Below are 21,157 nucleotides of genomic sequence, written 5' to 3' on the forward strand. Positions count from 1 at the left end.
CGTCCAACTCAGCTTGGAATTCCCTCTGACGTGCCTCCGCCCATGCCTTAACTTCATCGAGTGTTTGGCGGGGGAGTCTTATTCGTTTCTCTAACTGGGTATCGGTGAACCCCAGTGAGCGATTATTTACTGCACTTGCCCCAGCTTGGGTAACTGGGGTAGTGTTCGTAAAATTTACTTCACTTGCCCCGGCTTGGGTAACCGGGGTAGTGTTCGTAAAGACTGTGTAGCCGGTATTCCCCCCAGTAACTGGGGTTGTGGTTACCGGAGTTTCTTTAACCATCTTTCCAGAAGTTTGAAAAAACTGGAGAAAAATGAAGTTTTAGCTTTTATGCACGGATGGCGCCAATGAAGAAACACTAACCGGACCCCAGACAGATTACGGGTAACCTGGGGGTTAGATGTTTCCCACGAGGGGTTAGACCCGGCAAAGATGGTTCTTCTGATAACCTGCAAAACAGACACCGTGAGCTTGTCACTGAGAAGAGGGGGTTTCCCTCCGGCGTGAGAATCAGACTAGATTGCTCTTTAAATATAAAAGTATATTAAGAGATTGCTAGAGCAGATATCAGGTATAATATGATGATAATGTGATAAGATATGATAAGATGAGATTGTCATACCATTTGTGGTATTTATAGCCGAAGGTAGGTTTCCAAGGAGGTGTGGCCTGCTGAATAGTATTCCTGTTCTACCAACTGTGGCCTACGCACGTGCCCTGCTGGTAGTTGGTGGGTAGGCAGCGGCTGATAGTGACCAGGCCTGCTGTGTACTATTCCTTTTCCACCAACTGCCGGCTATGCACGTGGTATGACAGGAGTTGGTGAGTAGGCAGCGGCTAATAGTGACATACAGTACAGGAGCATGCTGCTCGCCATACTGTTGTCAATAAGCTGTCGTATCTTTAGTCAGATCTTTTGCCCATACCTCGTCAGGTACAGTACAGAAGATCTTCCCGTATCGTACGGACTGGCTTATTTGGGCGGGAGTATTCCCCCTCCCGCCCTTGTGCGGGATTGTCCCCGGCTTTGCTCATTCCTTCAGGTGACACTGTGATTGAGAGCTAAGTGCCTTGTGCGTGTAGCCTTGCTGCGCGGGTGGCCTTCCCTGATGGCTTGTATCCAAAGCTGCGGGAACAGGCGGAGTCCTTCACCATTGGGAGGCATTTCCTGCGGGAACAGCTTGCGTACGGCGCGTAAGGACGTCACGTCTCTGAGCATGGTGGGTCCTGCGGATCCAGTTGGTTTCTGCGCAGACGTCCCTCTTCAAGGTGAGTCTTGCGGGTCTAACTGGGCTCTGCTGGGACCTACCTCTTCACCTCAAGACTTTAAAAATATGTGATTGCAAATTTAAAGATAGAGAAATTGGCTGAGGTATTGGTGAGTTATCCAACTTACAAGAGCTAGATCTGAGTGGTAATGAATTTTCAAGGTTAGATTTCAGCATCTCGCAACTTACTCGCCTCAAAGTCCTCAACCTATCGTCGTGCAGTAAGCTTATTGAATTGCCCAAGCTCCCTTCAAGTGTAGTTATTCTTAATGCGGAGTATTGCTCGTCACTTACAGCCATTGGAGATTGTCACATAAAAAGTAAATGGTTATGTCTAGTCTCACTTGTGGGATCTGGGAACGCAAAGGATGGTGGGAGATTACTACAATCAATGCTTGAGGTATGCGTCTTACTTTCTGAATATCAGTTAATTACACACACACACACATATGATCAAATACAAATTAAATTTATTTGCTAATTATGAGAATCAAGTAGTGTAATTATATATTCAAAATAGTGTAACTATAGTGTAGTGTAATTACAACATAGTGTAATTGCACTATACTATAATTACATAATTACAATACTTGTAAATATAATCACACTACTTGATTCTCACAATTAGCACGTTAATTTAATTTGTACGTTAACTTTCCCATATATATGTATGTGTGTGTGTGTATATGTAATATATAAATGTGGTGATTATTAGAATGTAATGAACTTGTGTATATTAATTAGGGAAACACTATTGAAATTGGCTCGACGCTTCCCCTACATCAAGGCCTTGAAATTGCAAAGCGGTTTACACCACGTTTACTTAGAGGGAGTAGATGTACGCTGAAACTTCCAGAGACAGAGCGATGACTTTTCGGGTTTCTTAATATGTGCAGTTTCCAGAACTGGCTTCGTCGCTGGAAACTATTTACCGGTAACTGTGAAGCAGGTTTTGAAGGATTCCGTAGATGATATGTTTTGGGAAGAGAGTGATTGCCGCATGCCTATCTGGCCAAGTATAAAGCCTCCTCCTTTGGTTTATGAAGATGAAGAGTATAGGGAGGAGAGTGATGATGATTGGTTTATGACATGGGCGTGGTATGTTTCATTTGGTTCATTGAAACACACTGCTTGGTGGAATCTGTTGGTTCAGGCCCCACAATACACACTCAATACACTCACGTATGTGTTGAACTCTCGAATATGGAATGATATAAACACTATATGTATACGAAGTAAATGAAGAAAGGTTAAAAGCTGCATACTTTATTCAATAGCAAAAGGCTATATATAGCCATTGTACATCTAACGGAAAGAAACAAACTCCGCCATAAAAGGTGGAGTCAACAATGACTTAAACAAACTAGTTCCTACTTTAAACTCATTCAACGTTTACCTCCACCAACTTCGGTCAACATTGACTGGACACTTATTTTACTAACTAGATAAAACAAACACCAAAATACTAATTAATAAAAACCAAACATTAATACTTATGTCAAGATTAAACCCAACAGAATCAAATTCAAACATGCAAATATCTTCAGTTTAACATTCAAGAACCCTCCAGCTTTCCCAACTACTATCGTGGTTTTGGAGTTAGACTCGTAGCGAAGAAAAGTGGAAGTGGGCTGACAGAAACAACAATAAATTCTTCTACTAAATATGCACCTAACATCCAGATTGAGTATGATTCAACATCTGCTTTAACGATCTCCGCAGAAACTTTTGTCCATAGGATAGATTCTGATGAAAAGTGAGAGAGAGAAGAAATTTGAATTTAAGAGATTAAGGTTTATCCTTGCACATTAGTTATTAATTAAGTAAAGTTATAGATTGTTTGTTAAATAGGGATCATTGTATTTGGATTATTTTATTTTTTTAAGAGTCAGTGAAATGAAAAGAGCCGTGAAGCAGTTGCCATGGTACCTGCATTTTCAAAATTGTTGGTAGTGAGTGAAACCGGGTACTTGCACGGGGTTCAAACTCCTAACGGTAGCCCAGTCATGTCTCGTATGCTTTACGTGGTGATGCGACGTCTATCCTTGGTGATGTGGCAAATAAACATGGCAAACAATGCTAGAATTCTACAATATTGCTTTCGCTTGTGCCCTTCCGTGGCTTGAATATTAATTTAAAAAAATCGAATTTGTTTGCAGCTTTTCACACTCATTGGTTTTCTATTTACTTGGAGAAAAAATTCAAGTGTAGTGTAATTCGTGTAAAACTTGGAGCAACACCAACTTGAAGGACCCGAATGGTTAATACAAAAAGTATAAAGGTGGTATGGAAGATCTCTAGGGGCGGTTCGGTGGAGATACAAAGTTCAGGGACCAAGTTGAATAACTTGGTGTCAAAGTTATATTTTATTTATTATTAAATAAATTAGAAGTCTAGTATGATTATGCTTCCTAGTTTAAGTAGGATTAGAATTGTGGGTGTTATATAAACTCATCAAAGGTTTTTTTTGTGTAGAGTAGAAACAGAGTAGAGATCGAGAGTAGAAAGTATTTTGTTCTTATTTTTTATTAATGAAAAGAGTCGCATAAACGTTTTATGCAAAATCGTATTTTGTGTTCTTGATTTACTTGTCTAAGGTTTAACAATTCACAACAGGATCGAAAATGACATCTCTTGGAGGAAATTTAATTACTTAATTTTGAAAAGCTTGGTTGATGGTTTTTCATTGTAAGTAACCGGTGAACTGGCCGGCTGGGTAATGTTTTATCCCCCTATGTTCCTAATTTATAAAAAAAATCATTTTGTTGGTCGTTGAAAACAAAGTAAAAAAAGCATTTCAAACTTATGGCCGAATAAATTAAGCCTTAAGCGGACAACTAATCATTTTACTATGCATGTTTTATTTTAATGAAAACAAAAGTCGTGGGTTCGTAATAAACGAGAGTGATCGAGTATCTATAGTTTAGATTTATACTTTTTCTTTAATATTCTTATTATAAAAAAAGGTTATAATATTCCAAACTCCTACATGATAAGTACTCCAATTATTCATAGAACCTCCTATAGTCCTAATGTCCTATTAAATTGCAAGAACCATGAGATAGCTACACATTGACGCTTAGGTTTATATTAGATGTTTGATAATCATGCATATAAAATTACGTTTTCATTTCGAAAGATTGCAGACCGTCACACATCAAGTCAAAACATTTATTTGAAAGTGAAATGGTGAGAAGATGATGAAACTTGCAAGTATATTTTAATCTATACAAACTCTTAAATAATTATCACAAATTTAGATTATTATTATTATAATTGTTATTATTATTATTACTATTATTATTATATGTTTTTTTGTTGTCAATATGTATATATATATATATATGAGAAGGTTAACGTACAAATGAAATTAACGTGCTAATTACATAATTACTCCACTTGTATATATAATTACTCTACTAGCTTGGTTATCACGTTTAGCACGTTAATTTCATTTGTATTTGATCCAAACCCCATATATATATCAATGGAACTGAATTGTATTCTTGAGTTTCTCTACTCTTCCCAGCCAACTAACCTCATCATTCTTCTCGTCATAAGGTGAGACAATTTCTCTCCCACTCTCTTTTGAAAAAAATCATGCAGAAATGATCGACTCTTTGGACGCTCTAGGCTTCGCTCTCGCTCATGACTGGTATATGGATCTCTCTATGTAGAGATCGGCCTTCTAGAAGCTTCGCAAAAAACAGGGGCTACGACCCAGTTGTACACTCCCTCCGTTCTACGAACCCGGAGGGTATATTTCTCCGACGAGCTCGATGACCACGAAAAAGAGATGAGGGCTTTCCTAGGCCTTGCCGGGAGGTTTCTTTCGGGGAACAAAGGACGAAATAGAATCGAGTTGGTTATTAACCTCGAGGGCTTCTTTGTTAAAGCGGTTTGAGTCACCTCCCACATCATCCAGAAAACAATAACCTAATTTACCAAAAAAAAAAATGCTATGTTGTGTATTTTGTTTTGTCTTGAATTTTTGTTTTTGGTCAAATCATTTTATATGTAAGTTAACCTTAAATTTTGATGAACGATGCCTAATTTGGGTTTCCAGGTGATTTTTTAAGATAATCGATTTGTGTTTCTTATTGATTAATTATAAAAGATACAACTTTCACTGGTGGGGGCTTTAGTTGGCAAAGAATTCTCATGTGGACCCTTGATAAATGATAGTAATTTAAATTCATTTCAATTGGTTTCCAATTATCACACAGATTTCAAACACATCAATGGCCTCTTCATCGGCTTCTCACTCCCCACTTGCCTCTTCTTCTCGATCGTGTAAATATGACGTATTTCTTAGTTTTAGAGGAGAAGATACCCGCAAGAAATTTGTAGATCATCTATGCTCATCTCTTGAGCAACACCTGGTTCATGTTTACAAGGACAACAAAGCGCTTCTCCAAGGGGAATCCATCGGTGAATCCTTATTTGAGGCTATTGAAGAATCACAAATTGCTATAATAATATTCTCCATAAACTATGCTGGTTCTTCATGGTGTTTAGAAGAACTTGCACATATTATGAAATGTAAGGACGAGAGAGAGCTAACTATTATACCGATATTTTATGATGTGGAACCCACAGACGTGAGAAATCAGAAAGGGGAATTTAGAGACGCGTTTTCCAAACCAAAAACAAAGAACGTCATCAAAGCTGGAAAATGGAGAAAAGCACTTGTTGATGTGAGTAACATCGCTGGATGGGAGCCCAAGATCGTTGTTGACGGGTAATGTTTTTTATATGAAGTCTTTGCGTATGGTTTCTTACACTCCATGTATATAATTTATATTTTACAAGTTTTCTCATATATTTAATACATTCGTATGTACAATGTATGTGTAAAATGGTGGCTGGTTCTTTGTCTAAGCTTAGAAGCGACTCCTCAAAAAAATAGGTCAAACTTAAGTTCATGTAATTTCAAGCTTATGTATAAATCTCCAACTCGGATTTGGCTAGACTCCATTGTGAGACAAGCCAAAGTGGTGCGCAAGCTGTGCTCGTAACTCTTAAAGCTATGATGGCCACGGCTTCAACATGTTCTACATTTGAAATCTCATTAATGAGTGTGTTAGTCTAAATTTCACTAAAAAAAGATACTCCCCCGTCTCTCTGCAAGTGTTATGGTTTGAAAAACACATAATTTAAGAAAGTTTCAATGATTACACTTTTTTTTAACAAATGACTATAATGTCATTGATATATATAAAAAGACAAACTTTAAGAAAGTTTGAATGATTGCGTTTTTAAGGGTAAATTATGAAATTAATTAATAAAGTTTGAAAGTAAACATTTGTAATTGGACAAACTAAAAAGAAAATATAGACACTTTAAAGAGACGGATGGAGTACTATTTTTATAATATATTGTGTGCTTGTATAGTATTTGAAAGGTTATCCATATAGATGGATTGGTTTGGTCACTTTATTGGATTGGTGGATTTGTCACTTTTTTATTTACATGGCTTAGTATGGCTCTTCCTCATTTAAGTTAAAAATCTCAAATTTATTTGTAAATCATTCTTTTCAGTTTATTGATTAGATAATTATCCTCCTCATATATGTTTTTCCAATATGCAGGCATGAATCACAATTCATTAAAATAATTGTTGAAACAATTTTGGATAGATTGTTCACGTTTATTTCATGTGTTGATGAAGATCTTGTTGGAATGAGGGCTCGCATTCAAGCATTGAAATCACTATTAGACATTGATTTAGACGGTATGCGCATGATTGGGATATGGGGGGTTGGGGGTAGTGGTAAGACTACTCTTGCGACTTCAACTTTTATGAATCTCTCTCAACATTATCAAGGTCATTGCATTGTTGAGAATGTTAGAGAGAAAACAAGCAAAGATGGTTTAACTAAACTTCAAGAGAATGTTTTATCATCTATTTTCAAAAAAGAAGTGAAAGTAGATAGTGTTGTGGAAGGAAGATACATGATGAAAAGAATGTTATGTCGTAGAAAAGTGTTGTTACTTCTTGATGATGTCGATACAATTGGTCAACTAGAGGCCCTGGCTGGAAACCGTAATTGGTTTGGTAGTGGGAGTAGAATATTAATCACAACTAGAGATGAACATTTGCTAAGAGCCCACAAGGTAATCCATGTCTACCATGTCACATTATTATCAAAGGATGAGGCTATCCAGCTCCTTAAAAGACATGCTTATAATGAAGAAGAACCTTTAGAAGATTATGGCACACTTTCGTTAGATGTTGTTTCTTATGCTTCTGGGCTCCCATTGGCGCTTAAAGTTTTAGGTTCCTTTCTATATGACAAAAATAAGAATGAGTGGATAAGTGCCTTGGAAAGGTTAAAAGACACCCCAAATTTGGAGGTCATGGATATACTCAAAATTAGTTATGATGGACTTGAAACTGACCAGAAAGAGTTATTTTTGGATATTGCGTGTTTCTGGAGATTTCGAACGCAAGATGATACAATGGAGATACTTGAAGCTTGTGGTTATCACCCAAAAATAGGGATAAAAGTGTTGAGGCAAAAAACTCTTAACTGTTGTGGATGGTAGATTTGACATGCATGATCTGGTTCAAGAAACGGGACACTACAAACATCCTAGGGATTCTAAAAAACATAGCAGAGTTTGGAAAAATGAAGAAATCGAAGAAATGTGTTTCCAGGAAGAAACAATGGTAAGTATTAAGCTTTTAAAATATACATATTAATTTACATGTGTAGTGATATCTTGCATCTTACCTTTACATTGTTTCTTTCCTTCTTTATTGCAGGAAAACAACAAGATTGAAGCCATAAGATATTATTGTAAACCTGGTCTTTCATCACAATTTTTTGAGATTGTTTTAAACATGAAGAAGCTTAGGTGGCTTATCGTGTCATTGTCTGGTGAAGAACATCATGGAGCGCCTACTTTTCTTTCAAATGAGTTGTTGTATATGAAATGGAGTGGGTTTAACTCAAAAAGTCCATTTCCTGACGGTTTCCAACCAACAAAGCGTGTTGTTCTAAAATTGTCATGTAGCAAGCAAAGCGATCTTTGGAATGGTTGCAAGGTATATTCATTTGATTTAAAATATAGAGATAAGAGTCATTTTCACACTTGAGGTTTGATTAACTACGCAACAGAACACTTGACGTTTTAAAAATCATGCCATTTTCATCGATCATTTTCATTAACCCCGTCTATTTTGGCCGTTGTCAGGGATAAACAGGTCATTTTGTTTTTCTTTTTATCATATCTTTTAACTTTAGAATATATTAGTGGACTCTAGACAATACTTACAAGTTAAGCTTATCTACCTATAATATTAAAACAAAATTATTCTTTCTCGTGTCATTCAATTAGAGTAGTCAATTAGAATGCTACCTAATAATATTATCATTTATAGAATTACTAACAAGGTTACAAACATAACTTTAAATGTTGATTAAATGATGTTTTAGATATCTATGAATTATAAAATTTTATTTATCATTATTTATATCTTATACCATAAGGTATTTTACTATAAGTATTATTAAATATATTGTTTTTTATTGTATTTTTTTAACCACTCGTATATTACATGGACTATATCCTAGTCTTAAATATATGCTTATAACTGCTTAACAAAATAATATTAGAGTTTGTATATGAATTAGTTAGTGCAAACAAACAATCAGTAATTGTACATTGACTTAATCTCATGGCCAATGTACTCTTTTTTTTTTTTAATTAGTTTTAGTCATCTTGAGAGTTGAGACAAAGAATTTAATTAATTAATTAATAAAAAGACGTTATATACCAAGGCAATCAAAGTTATGCAATTAATTTGTCTCTTTTCCCAGTATAGGAAATAAGTTATTTTATGAATTATACGATTTATCACACAGTCTTATATATATGACTTTTTTATCCTTTATAGCGTCTACCAAAGCTGAAAGTGCTTAAACTCGGTAAAATGGGGCTATTCAACACACCAGATTTTAATGGACTCCCAAGTCTTCAAAAGTTTAAACTCAAGGGGTGTTATAACTTACTAGAGATTCACCCATCATTTGGAAATCATTCAAATCTTGAATACGTATGTATATCAGATTGTCCCGAGCTTATAATGTTTCCCACAATTGTCCACATGGAAAACCTCAAGACTCTAAAAATAAGTGATTGCGATTTGAAAGATGGAGTAATCGGTTCTAGCATTGGTGAGTTATCCAACTTACAAGAGCTAGATCTAAGTGGTAATGGTTTTACACTATTAGATTTCAGCATCTCGCAACTTACTCATCTCAAAGTCCTCCGTCTGCAGTGGTGCAAAAAACTTATTGAATTGCCCGAGCTCCCATCAAGTTTAATTATTCTTAATGTGGATTATTACTTGTCCCTAAAAACCATTGGAGATTGTCACATAAATTGTAAATGCTTATGTCTAGTCTTGCTTATGGGATTTTATAAGATCGTAAATGGAGGTGGGAGATTACTACAATCAATGCTTGAGGTATGTGTCTCACTTTCTGAATATCATTTTAATTAAGCATTACACGCGCGCACACACTCACATAGGGAAATGCTATGTGTATTATTGGTAATTAGAATTTAATGAACCTGTGTTAATCAATTAGGGAAATGCTATTGAAAATGGCTCGATGTTTCTCATACATCAAGGCGTCGAGATTGCGAAGGGGTTTACACCATGTCTACTTAAAGGGAGTAGATATACATTGCAACTTCCAGAGACGAGCTGGTGTGATGACTTTTCGGGTTTTTTAATGTGTGCAGTTTCCAGAGATACCTCCTTTAGACACTCTTTAGCGATGACTGTGAAGCAAGTTTCAAGCTACACGGATTCCCAAGATGGTGTGTTTTGGGAAGACTGTGATGGTTATCGTGATCTGTGGCTAAGTATGATCAAGGTTGATTTGGATTCGGATTCCGAAGATGACGCTTCTTGGGAGGAGAGTGATATTGATTTGACATGTGTGTGGTATGTTTCATTTGGTTCATTGAACCACACTGTTTGGTGGAATCAAATTCAAACATGCAAATATCTTGAGTTTAACATTGAAGATAGTAACCCCTACCATCGTGGTATTGGAGTTAGACTCATACCCAAGAAAAGTGGAAGTGGTCTAACAGAAACATCAAAAAGTTTTTCTACTAAATATACACCTAACATCCAGATTATGCACGATTCAACATCTGTTTTAAAGATCTCTGCAAAAGATTTTGTTGAAAGGAGGTATTATTAGAGCATCCCCAATAATGCATTTTTAGATGTTGTTTTTGGGTGTTTATCCACGTCACTCGTTTTTTCTATTGTAAGTGTCATTTTTATGATGCATTTTTAAGATGTGTTTTTTTTCACGAGAACTACTAAAAACTTGTGTTTTTGCATGTGGTGGGGCCAAGTGTGGTAAATAGGTCTTGAATAAAGATATTTTGTATAAAAAGTGGTGATAATATGGCAAAATTTTTAGATGTTTTTAAGACAGATATTTTGCTTAAAATAAGAATAAACGAATGAAAATAATCTACCTATATAATAAAAGAGTGGATTTTCAAGCAACCATCTCCTATTTTTCATCAAATTTCTTTTTAAATTGCCACATGGCATTTTACATTTTATTTATTTTTTCTTTTTCATTGAAATAATTTTCATCAATTCTTTATTTCTTTTTAAATTGCCACATGCCAATTTGACTTTTTTTTCCCTTTTCACTAAAATACTTTTCATCATATATCTTTAAAGTGTCACATGGCATTTTGACATTTTTTTATATTTTTTTTCTTTTCATTAAAATACTTTTCATCAAATCTCTTTGAACTGCCACATGCATTTTGACATTTTTTTTTATTTTTTAATTTTCATTAAAATTAAAACTGAATTCACATATAGCGGGTTCTGTAAACAACCAGACTATGTTAAAGGCAATTTCATTTTCATCCTTCAGACTTAAACCTAATAATTCCCATTGGCCGATTCTCTTCTCAATTAAAATTCATTTTGTAATCGATGTTTTCAACTTTAAAGGTAATCCTTAACTCTAATTCTATGATGGCAATCAGAATTGATATGTAATCATTAACGCTAATTCTATAATAACGATCGTTAATCGTATTCTGATGTAATTAGATTGGACTATACATATTCAATTTAAACGATTCCATTATGCATATTCAATTTACAGATTCTATTTGCAGATTCTATTGGAATACATATTCATATGTGATTCTCAACCCTAATTCTATAATTATTATACCCTAAGTCAAAGTATAAATGCGATTATACTATACATATTCAATTAACGATCGACGTCTTCTCTTGCATTCGTCTTCTACGTTAGAATTATAAGGTTTGATTGATTTCTTCTTTTTACATGTGTTTCAATTGATATTCATCAACATGGGTATCGATTTATCGAATGCAACACAAAATTAAAACATTAATAGGAGATTCGTTGGTAAAAACATGGGTTTCGATAAATTAATTATATCATTTTGGTTCTTTAATTGAGACTTCTCAAATTTTATAACTTTGGTTTGAAATTAAAGAGTTCTATTCAAATTTCTATATAACTTTGTACAACATGGCCTAAGTTTGACTCAGTCGATACGATGATGTAACGGTTTCAATTCATAAAAATTTATCATGTTTATCTAGCTCTGTGTCATAAATTAATCAAATAAACTTTTGATTGTTACAATTCTGATTGGTAACGTGATTTAAAAATTTGTGCAGATTGTCAAAAAACAACAGGGGTTCGATTTTAGGCAAATAAATGAAGAATGTTGAGGAATTCGAACGTGGCTATGGTTCAAACTTGCTCAATAAAAGGAATTTAGTTTTGAAAACCAGCTTCATATCATTATGATATCCTTTTAGTTGAGCCGGTAAACCGTTGCCCTTCAGTTGGACGCACGTATTGTTATTCCTACATATATGTTTGTCAAATGTATATTCTTTAATATAATACTTATTCATATTGTAAAACTTGAATTCTTACATCATTATTATTTTGTAATTCTTCAATCTTTCTTGGATAACCGGGTGGGTTTTGATTTTGGAATATACAATGATGTGTATCGTAGTCGCCCGTGGTATTTCTTTTATTCAGTTGCATGCATCTTACATTATTAAAGAATAATTATATGCAAACTAATTTCCAGCATTTTATGTCAAATATTATTTTTTTTCTTCAAGCATTGATCTTTGGAGGCTCATATGATCCACCAGCTTTTTTGACATTCTGTTCTCGAGCTCGGTCTATCATGTGTTGGAGTCAATGAGGTATTTATTAAATCATATAATCCACCAACTTTTTTGACATTTTGTTCTCGGGCTCGAGCTATCATGTTTTGGAGTCAATGAGGTATTTATTAAAGTGAGTATTTATTATTATTATTAATCTAAATAGTTTTTTTTAAAATAAAATGAGTATTTATTTATTAATTTATTTTTTTACAAGTTAGTTGTTCAAAACATATTTTCAGAGTTTAGGACCTCTTTGGGTCTTTTTTTACATGGTTTTTTTGTTGATTTTTCAGATTTAGTTTCGATAGAGACCAATCAAAGTATTAGACAACTTTAAGCTTTAGTCTCCATGAAAGCTTACCAAATAAAAATTTTAAAGTTTTGCTAAATTTGTTAACTACTACAAAACACTAATGTTTATTACGTGTATGCTATTGGTAATTTTATGATAGTATCAAAAATGTTTGCAATTGTTTATATTATCAACTTTTTTCGTTTTTTTTATTATTATCATGTGTACTACATGTGTTTTTGTTTTGTTTTTTTAAATTATATATTTTATACTAAGCCGTGTATCACACGGGTTCTAACCTAGTAAGAGAATATATAGATGGTTAGGACTAATAAAATAAAAATATTGGAAATAAAGAGTGGATAAAAATATTTTAGAAAGTAACTAGTTTAATTTTTAAAAGTTAATAGATATATGAAGAATTATAAATCAAAGTATTTAACTTTAAAACTTTAAAATTGTAATGGCTTTTAACCAATGATAATTATTATTTAATAACTACATTAATTACATATAATAATGCACAGTTAATTAACTACATTACTATATTAAATTCATAGAGTAAGGTATTTTTAATGATAACAATAATTATTATTATTTAATATAGATAATAAAATACACAAATATCCATCTAGGATAAAGTTAAAATGCAAAGAGTCATATAAAAATGAGAAGTATAAGAATCAATCTTCTTCATTGATATTATATTTGAATGATTGTGATTAGTTTAAAAAAATAAATAATGAAAATGGCATTAAAGTAATAACACACATTTGTTGAATTTCTTCCTTCACATGCAATGTAGATGTCAATTCCCTCGTTATTCTTAAAAGTTCATAACTTTTTCATACAACAATTTTTTTTTAAAAAAAATCACCATAATAACAAGGGTTTTTATCTTTAATATGAGTATCATGTTGTTATACAAAAAAATAGCGGTTTTTATACATTGCGTTATTGGTTGGTCATTGTGTTTTTTAATTATCTATATTTCATTGATTAAAGAAAAGAAAATATCATGTGTTTTAGTCTTTATACAAATTTGATCAACATGCTTTCATGTTTTCGAATAAATCTTTGTCAAATTTCATAAAAAGTCAAAATCCATTGGTTTTGTGGTTTGTGTTCTTGCTTTGTGATTGATTTTAGTGATAGACTATATTAGCATTAGATTCACCTGAAGAGGAAGATTGATGGTAAATGGCATGCGAGTGAACCAGTGTGGGTTGTGAAACGAGTAGTAGCGGCAAGAAAGTACGTGTTAACAATGGAGTCTAAGATAGAGAGTAAAAGGACTTTGGCCAAGACTAATTTGTAACATTATCAAGCAAAGAAATAAACAGACTCTATGACCATTCATGAGTGTAACATGCCTCAAACGCAAAAAAAAAAAAAAGCCAGGATGATTCAAAGAACCTTGCTTGTAAAATCACTATACCACCCTTTACATTTTTCTTGATATTCCTCAAATTTATGATCCATTAATTTATAATTTGTTTTGACTGCAGTTGGTAAGTCCAGGTGAATGGTTACCTTATCTATACCAAGAAAAGATATGAAGACAATTACAAAACCTCTAGGGAGGTTGGTCAAGCTTTTAGATACAGTGATGCTTTATTACTTATTTCCTACTTATTAAAAGTTTTATATTGTTTTCTTTTTCAAATTTCAAGAAGATTAAGGCAACGGAAAACATTAAGAGTGACTCAGAATGAGAATTGGGGTAAAGATATTAGAGTGGAAGGGGCACTTATGGGTATTACCCATGCACCGGTCAATCACGAACTGTCATTTCATTTCTACCCTCTTGTACCCATAAATCGCAATATCACTTGCGACACCTACCCACAAATACCCTAGAACATTTATATGTAATAATAATAATTAACACACATTTTTTTTTCAACATTCATATATTTTTCTGTAACAACCCCAAAAATAAGGCCAATTTTTTTTTATTATTAAGAGAACTTATCATTAGATACCAAGTGTGATGTTAGTCGAATAGTGGAAGCGATCGTACATCGATGGGCTTGGCCCGAATAGTTAAGAAAATAACTAATAGGATCGGCCGATGATTACATAACATAGAACCTGATAGAGATAAGGATAAGATCGATAATAATATCATAATTTAAAACATGAGCTCAACCCAGATTAATCAAACGAAACCTAGACTCGATTAACCCAAATGAACCAGATAGTAACTTTTATTTCCAAAATTCAAAAATGACACAACTTGAAATACCAAGTATCTCATAATGCTAAACTATGACATATTTTATTAATAAAATATTAGCATGAGATTAAAAGTTGATATAACATAAGCGGAGTATTTGTTGTCGATGAGTAGATACATAACTTAGCATTATAAGAAAATTTGTCTTACAACTTGACAATTAATACCAACTAAATAACATTGAATACTCTTGCTTCCTTTCTCATTTTAAAATTCGTCCAAATACACTCTATCAGATAAGGATATTTGTAAAAATATTAACGTCTTTCCTTTCAATTAGAATATCTCTAGAAGATTTAAATAAATCTTGTGCGTATCTCCAACCCCCAATTGATCGATGCCTTTCTCTGCATCCACACACCTTTGTTCATACCTGCACCCAGTTGAATTCCATGCATCTCTTTCCTTCATCTGATATAATATATTCTTCCTACAAACAAAATCTCATTACATTTGCAACCATCTGTAAAGTTCTCCCTTGCTCCTTCGTTGAAGAACCGATCACGGTAGCCCATGCACAAGAAAACCGGTAACCCTACTTGTGATTATCAACCTCGATTCCATGCTGTTATAATCCTTCTATTGATTCTGATGTTATATATATACAGCCCTAATCCCTTCTCTCTATGCTCATGGAGCACTCCCCGAACCCGCTGTGGAACTTGTCCCCTTGTCCGATTGAGGTAACTGCTAGTGCTTGTTCATCATTAGTTTATCTCAATTCAAGTGTTTGGAGATCATATGTTGCTTTATTAAACGATCAGCTCAGGTCATTAACCTAACCTGTTACAAGCTACAAACCAATTTTACTAATGTAAACCTGAACCGAAAACTCAGTTTATAAACCGACCAGCGGGTGTAAGCTAAACCAATTAATCTTGATTAAATTTACCAGAAAACAACAAGAATATAACATGTTTTTGGAACCTAAAATCTGCCCAGAATCTATAGTAAAACTTAACCAAACCGGAGCTGTGATGGCTGCCAAATTCACGAGTAAAACAATTCAAAAACGAACCCAAACCAAGACTGTATAAAATCTAGGAATTCTCCATACCTTTCAGAAGCTTATAACATCACTTGGAGCCCCTAAAATGCCCAATCTAAACTTTAAAATGATAGTATAAACACCTTGTGTAACATCCTAAAATTTATAATGTTGAATAAAGAAAGTTACGTTTAGTGATTTCGCGTTATTAATTAATTAATATCGAGTAAAGAACGGATCATGGACTTAGATTAATTGAGATGGGTTAAATGAGAATGGGCCTTAGGTCCATGGGCATTAAGGGATATAAATATCCCCTAAACCAAGCTAAAACCCTAAACCCTCATTTCATTTCCATCTTATTCTCTAACACACTCCAAACACACACACACCATATTTCGGCCGAGAGAGAGAGAGAGAGAGAGACGTCCAAGACCAAAATCGAGCCAACCATTATTAGATCTTCTATATACGAGATAACCAAGCAAACCGCGACCACACCGAACGTATAAAAGGTATGTTCTTGACCTTTAAAGTTTACGTTTTATTGAACGTTTAGCCTTTTGAATGTCCTTAAGCTTAAAGATCCAAGCTTTATAGTATATACGGGATATATATACGACCGAAAATGGTTAGGGAACGTTAGTGGGTGATGTCGAACCATAACAAGGGTATTAAAATCGCCAAAATGCTTGATAAAAACCAAACCCGTAGCTGAACTGGGCAACTTCGCCTGCGAACTGGGCAACTTCGCCTGTAAACTGATAACTTCGCCTGCAAAAGCTTAACTTCGCCTTCAAAGCTTAACTTCGCCTTCAAAGCTTAACTTCGCCTACGGCCAAGTTCGCCTAATTGATAACTTCGCCTACGGCCAAGTTCGCCTAATTGATAACTTCGCCTACGGCCAAGTTCGCCTAATTGATAACTTCGCCTAAGGCCAAGTTCGCCTAACTGATAACTTCGCCTAAAGCTAAGTTCGCTTAAGGTTTAACTTCGCCTAAAGTTAAGTTCGCTTAGAAAATAAATTAAAAACCTAATGAAAAAAATGTGTTAAGACAGTTAATGGAAATAAAATTTTTCCAAGCTGACCTGGCAGCTCGACCCCAGCCAGGGGCTCTGCCCCTTGGACCCTGCTAGGGGCTGCCGCCCCTAGACCCCGCTGCCAGGGGCGCTGCCCCCGGACCCCCGTTCGTTGTGGGTCATATAAAGATAGAAATACAACATGAGTAGTAGTAGTTAATTGATACGTATACTTGTTATACAGTCAGCCGTGCACAACTGAAGAAAGGGATAACTATTAACGGAGAGCGTAACAGGATTCAGGTGAGTTTCTAGCCCATTTATGTGTTATGTTTTCGGGGCTGTGTGCATACTCGATATGTTTGTTAATATGCTTATCCTAAGAGATAAGTGTATGCCTTATGTGAATGATGTGATATGTATGAATGATGGCTTGACGGTACGTGAACGATCTTCGGATATTGCACGTACTGTCAGGTTGTAACGCTAAGTATAAGGTAAGTAGGATATGTATGCTTATGTGTATGAATGTGATAAAGTTAATAAAAGAAGGAAAGGATGGTTGTATGGTTACGAAGAGGGTACCGGGCCCTAATAATACTCGAGGTATGATGTATGGTTGTATGGTTACGAAAAGGGTACCGAGCCCTAATAATACTCGAGGTATGATGTATGGTTGTATGGTAACGAAGAGGGAATCGAACCCTACTAATATTCGAGAACTAGGGAACCGAACCCTACTAATATTCGAGGAAAGAGGGTACCGAGCCCTAATAATACTCGAGGAAGGAGGGTACCGAGCCCTAATAATACTCGAGGAATGTAGGGCGTAATGCTCTTTATAACGTAAGATATGAAAGTAAGTTAATACAAAAGAAAGTATGAAAGTATGAAAGTATGAATGAAAGAATATAAGTTTATGTGTATTGTATAGTGTATGATTAACTAGAACTCACTCAGCGTAGCTGACTTTTAGTATGCACGCAGGCGAGTAGGATGAGGCAGCTCGCTTGAGGAGACACGTGGCACTGAATAAGAGGCTGGCATCGGAAGACTCAAGACGTTTAAGTTTAATGTTTCGTTTATTTTGAAAGACAAAATGATGTTTTAAGACAAGACGTGTTTTGTTATGAAATGTTTTATGGAAACTTTTATATTCCGCGAATGTTTTAATTAACTATGATATTTAGAACTGCGTTTATGAGTAAATCCAACACGAAAGTAGGGCTACCGGTAACGGGGCCTTACACCTTGATATTTAACTTCAAAACCGTCACTTTAAAAACCCGTAAAACCCAAAGAACCGACCCAAAAAGACCACCCCCCATGTATGACATCTTTTTATGTCCAAGAATGATATTTTTGGGATAGTGTAAGCAAAGAATCTGTCCAAAAGATGTTAGAGTTTCATACGCCGTTATAAAGACCGAATACAAGGTGTTAACGGGCCACACCTAACCAATAAGTGGTTGTACTAACTTTTGGGTGTTTAAAACGATTTTCAGAAGTTAAACATGTTTAATTAAGACCTCAAACCTGGTAAAGACCAGCCTCAAAAGTTAATACTTAACCGGGTGTTAAAAGTCTTCCGAACTGACACTTTGGTAACTCGTTAACTAAGAAACGATCCCTGCAACCTAAATAATATTATAACATGTTTTGCAGACCATTATATAACGCTTTGATGATATAATCTGGCCCGAAAGCATTATATGCGAATCATCGTTTTAAAACTGAACTAGAACCCGAACGGGCTGAACCGGACTCGTACTTGTAACAGCAGCCAAAAATCATCTTTTAAAACCCATGAATTGTTAAAGCAACTTATTTTAATGAACTATAACAGGTCCTAACAGGTTTTCTAACCAAAAATGAGTTTTACTACAAATGTAACATAAAGATGCTAACGGGCTGAAACCGAAACGAAGCCACTGTTTGGGTTCCCGGCATCCTAACATCAATATAAAACTTTTAGTAAGTCATTAATAGGTATTATAACAGGTCCAAGGCTGTTTTGTGGGGAAAAACCTGATTTGAATCAATAAACGTGGCTAATGGCATTTTTGGAACAAAAGAAAAACCGGTTAATTCTTAAAAATTGAAGATACATGAATATGTTTTTAGAACAGAAACTTTTGAGTTAAAATGGCCATAAATAAGTTACAAAATGTTTAACGGTAAGAGGATTTAGAAAAGGGCCCGTTTACAAGATTATAAATTGTTGTTTCGTTAAAACCGACAAACGGGCCAGCTTTTAAAGATTAAAAGACTTCAAAAATATATAATGGATATTTTTCCAAAAGTTATAATTAAAATAACTTATTATAATGTTATAAACCATTTTCGATAATTACAACACCCTTTTATTAAGAAATAACGTTTAAACGCGCGTTACGCTAAAACCAGCGTAACCCGAACAAGCATTTGAAAAATATAAAGTTACGAAGTTTCTAACTTTTAACTGCAATTATGAGCCAATAAAACCATAATTTTAGTGTTACTTATTACACAAAAATTATCTAAGCCTTTAACTCGGTTTTTGCTAAAAGAAACGTTAAACGAAGGTACGAGGACTAAAACCGTACAAACCTAAAATTTTCTGAAATGCCAGACCTGTAAATAACTATATTTGTAACATATATTTTTCTGGAAAATGGGATGTATCAATTAACAAAGTATTCGTTTATATAGACTTTTCTTTAAAGATATATTATTAAAAACGGACAACACCGGTGATGGCGGGCATTGTTATCTTTCGTAATCTCATGGCATGTTGTTCCAACCAGTAATCATTAAACCTTTTATATGAATAAGTATATAGCTTCTAGGGTCATATGGTAACCCGAAAACCCGAACTTTCCAAAAATGGAAACTTTATCAAAACCCGACAAATGAACCAAGGTAACTAAAACTCCCGGAAGTTGAATTATATACCTAAACACAAAAAAAATCATTCTTATTAAGTTATTTAAGTACAAACTTCCCGTAAAAGGAAACTTTACTCATCGAGAACCAAATGCATTGGAAAACACTTAGAATTAACTAGTACACAATAACAATAGTGAATTTTACATTATTCTTCGATAACTTATTATTGATAAAAAATATATACTAGGCGTACTTGATGAATTCTAGCATAGTGCAAGCTCATTGATTATCCTTCATATACATATTGCATACGGACTGAGGTGAGTTTCGTGCTGCCCTTTTTACTTAAACTTTTTAGGCTGGATACATGCTGTTTTTACTTATGGTGTCATATTTATCAAGAGGTGTTTTACTGCTAAATTTTGTCCCAACTTTTACATAATCATTAGCCCGAGGGAATGGGCCGGAGGCTTGTATGGGTAGTACTATTTGGGAGACCCCCACGCATAGTGACCCTATGTTGGGTAAACCACACTGAGATCTGCGGATCGTTACGGCATATAACCTACGTGTTTGATTATTGCTTTTAGCAGGGTGATAATCCGGGACGGTTTAACTTCTAGTATGAGTTGGGGATACTTATTCTAGTTGCAGGTTTGATTGTGGACTTGATTGATGTGCACCATGCTTTATACTTACATACACGCAAACTTGCGCGCTTTTATGATTTAACTTTTTATGTGTATGTGAGCTAAACTCACGAACTCACCAACTTTTTAGTTGACACTTTTTAGCATGTATTCAGGTACTGTGGGGATTACCAAATTGGATTAGCTTTGTAATGAGAATGCTTAAGGTTAGAGGCGTATGCCGAACATGAATTATGAAGATTAGATGCCAAGAAGATTAGTAGAACCAACTTCGGGATTGTAGCAGTGTCAGAGAAGAGATAGTTGTGTAGTTACACCTTGTCATAAATACTTAGTGCAAACATTGTAATTTATTTTTATCAATAATATTCCGCTGCTTACACTTGGTACCAATTTGTCCATAAAACTCTCAGGCCCCCATGGCAGGGTGTGACATTTTCATGGCAAAGGTTTGCCATGAATTGCAATTTGGCAATCTACCCACATGGGTCGGGGTGGGTTTGCTTTGTGGGTTGGAACCCATAAAGCTTACCCTTGCATGTGCCCCTTCCCCTCTTAAATAGGTAGGTTTTTGGCTTAGAGTTGGTAGAGGTTGTAAAGA

At 34.7% G+C, this 21,157-nt stretch overlaps 2 pseudogenes across 1 annotated transcript in view; both read left to right on the forward strand.

Moving 5' to 3' along the window:
• The window catches only part of LOC143582905 (disease resistance protein Roq1-like), a 59,673-nt pseudogene that overhangs the window by 29,580 nt on the left and 8,936 nt on the right, over window positions 1-21,157 (forward strand). The window lies entirely within an intron of this gene.
• Window positions 5,323-10,496, forward strand: LOC143582922 (disease resistance protein Roq1-like; annotated as a pseudogene).

The sequence above is a fragment of the Bidens hawaiensis genome, unplaced genomic scaffold (genome assembly GCF_021521415.1).
Source record: "Bidens hawaiensis isolate Kalapana, Puna unplaced genomic scaffold, B.hawaiensis_p1.1 tig00001511_1, whole genome shotgun sequence".
NCBI classification, from domain to species: domain Eukaryota; kingdom Viridiplantae; phylum Streptophyta; class Magnoliopsida; order Asterales; family Asteraceae; genus Bidens; species Bidens hawaiensis.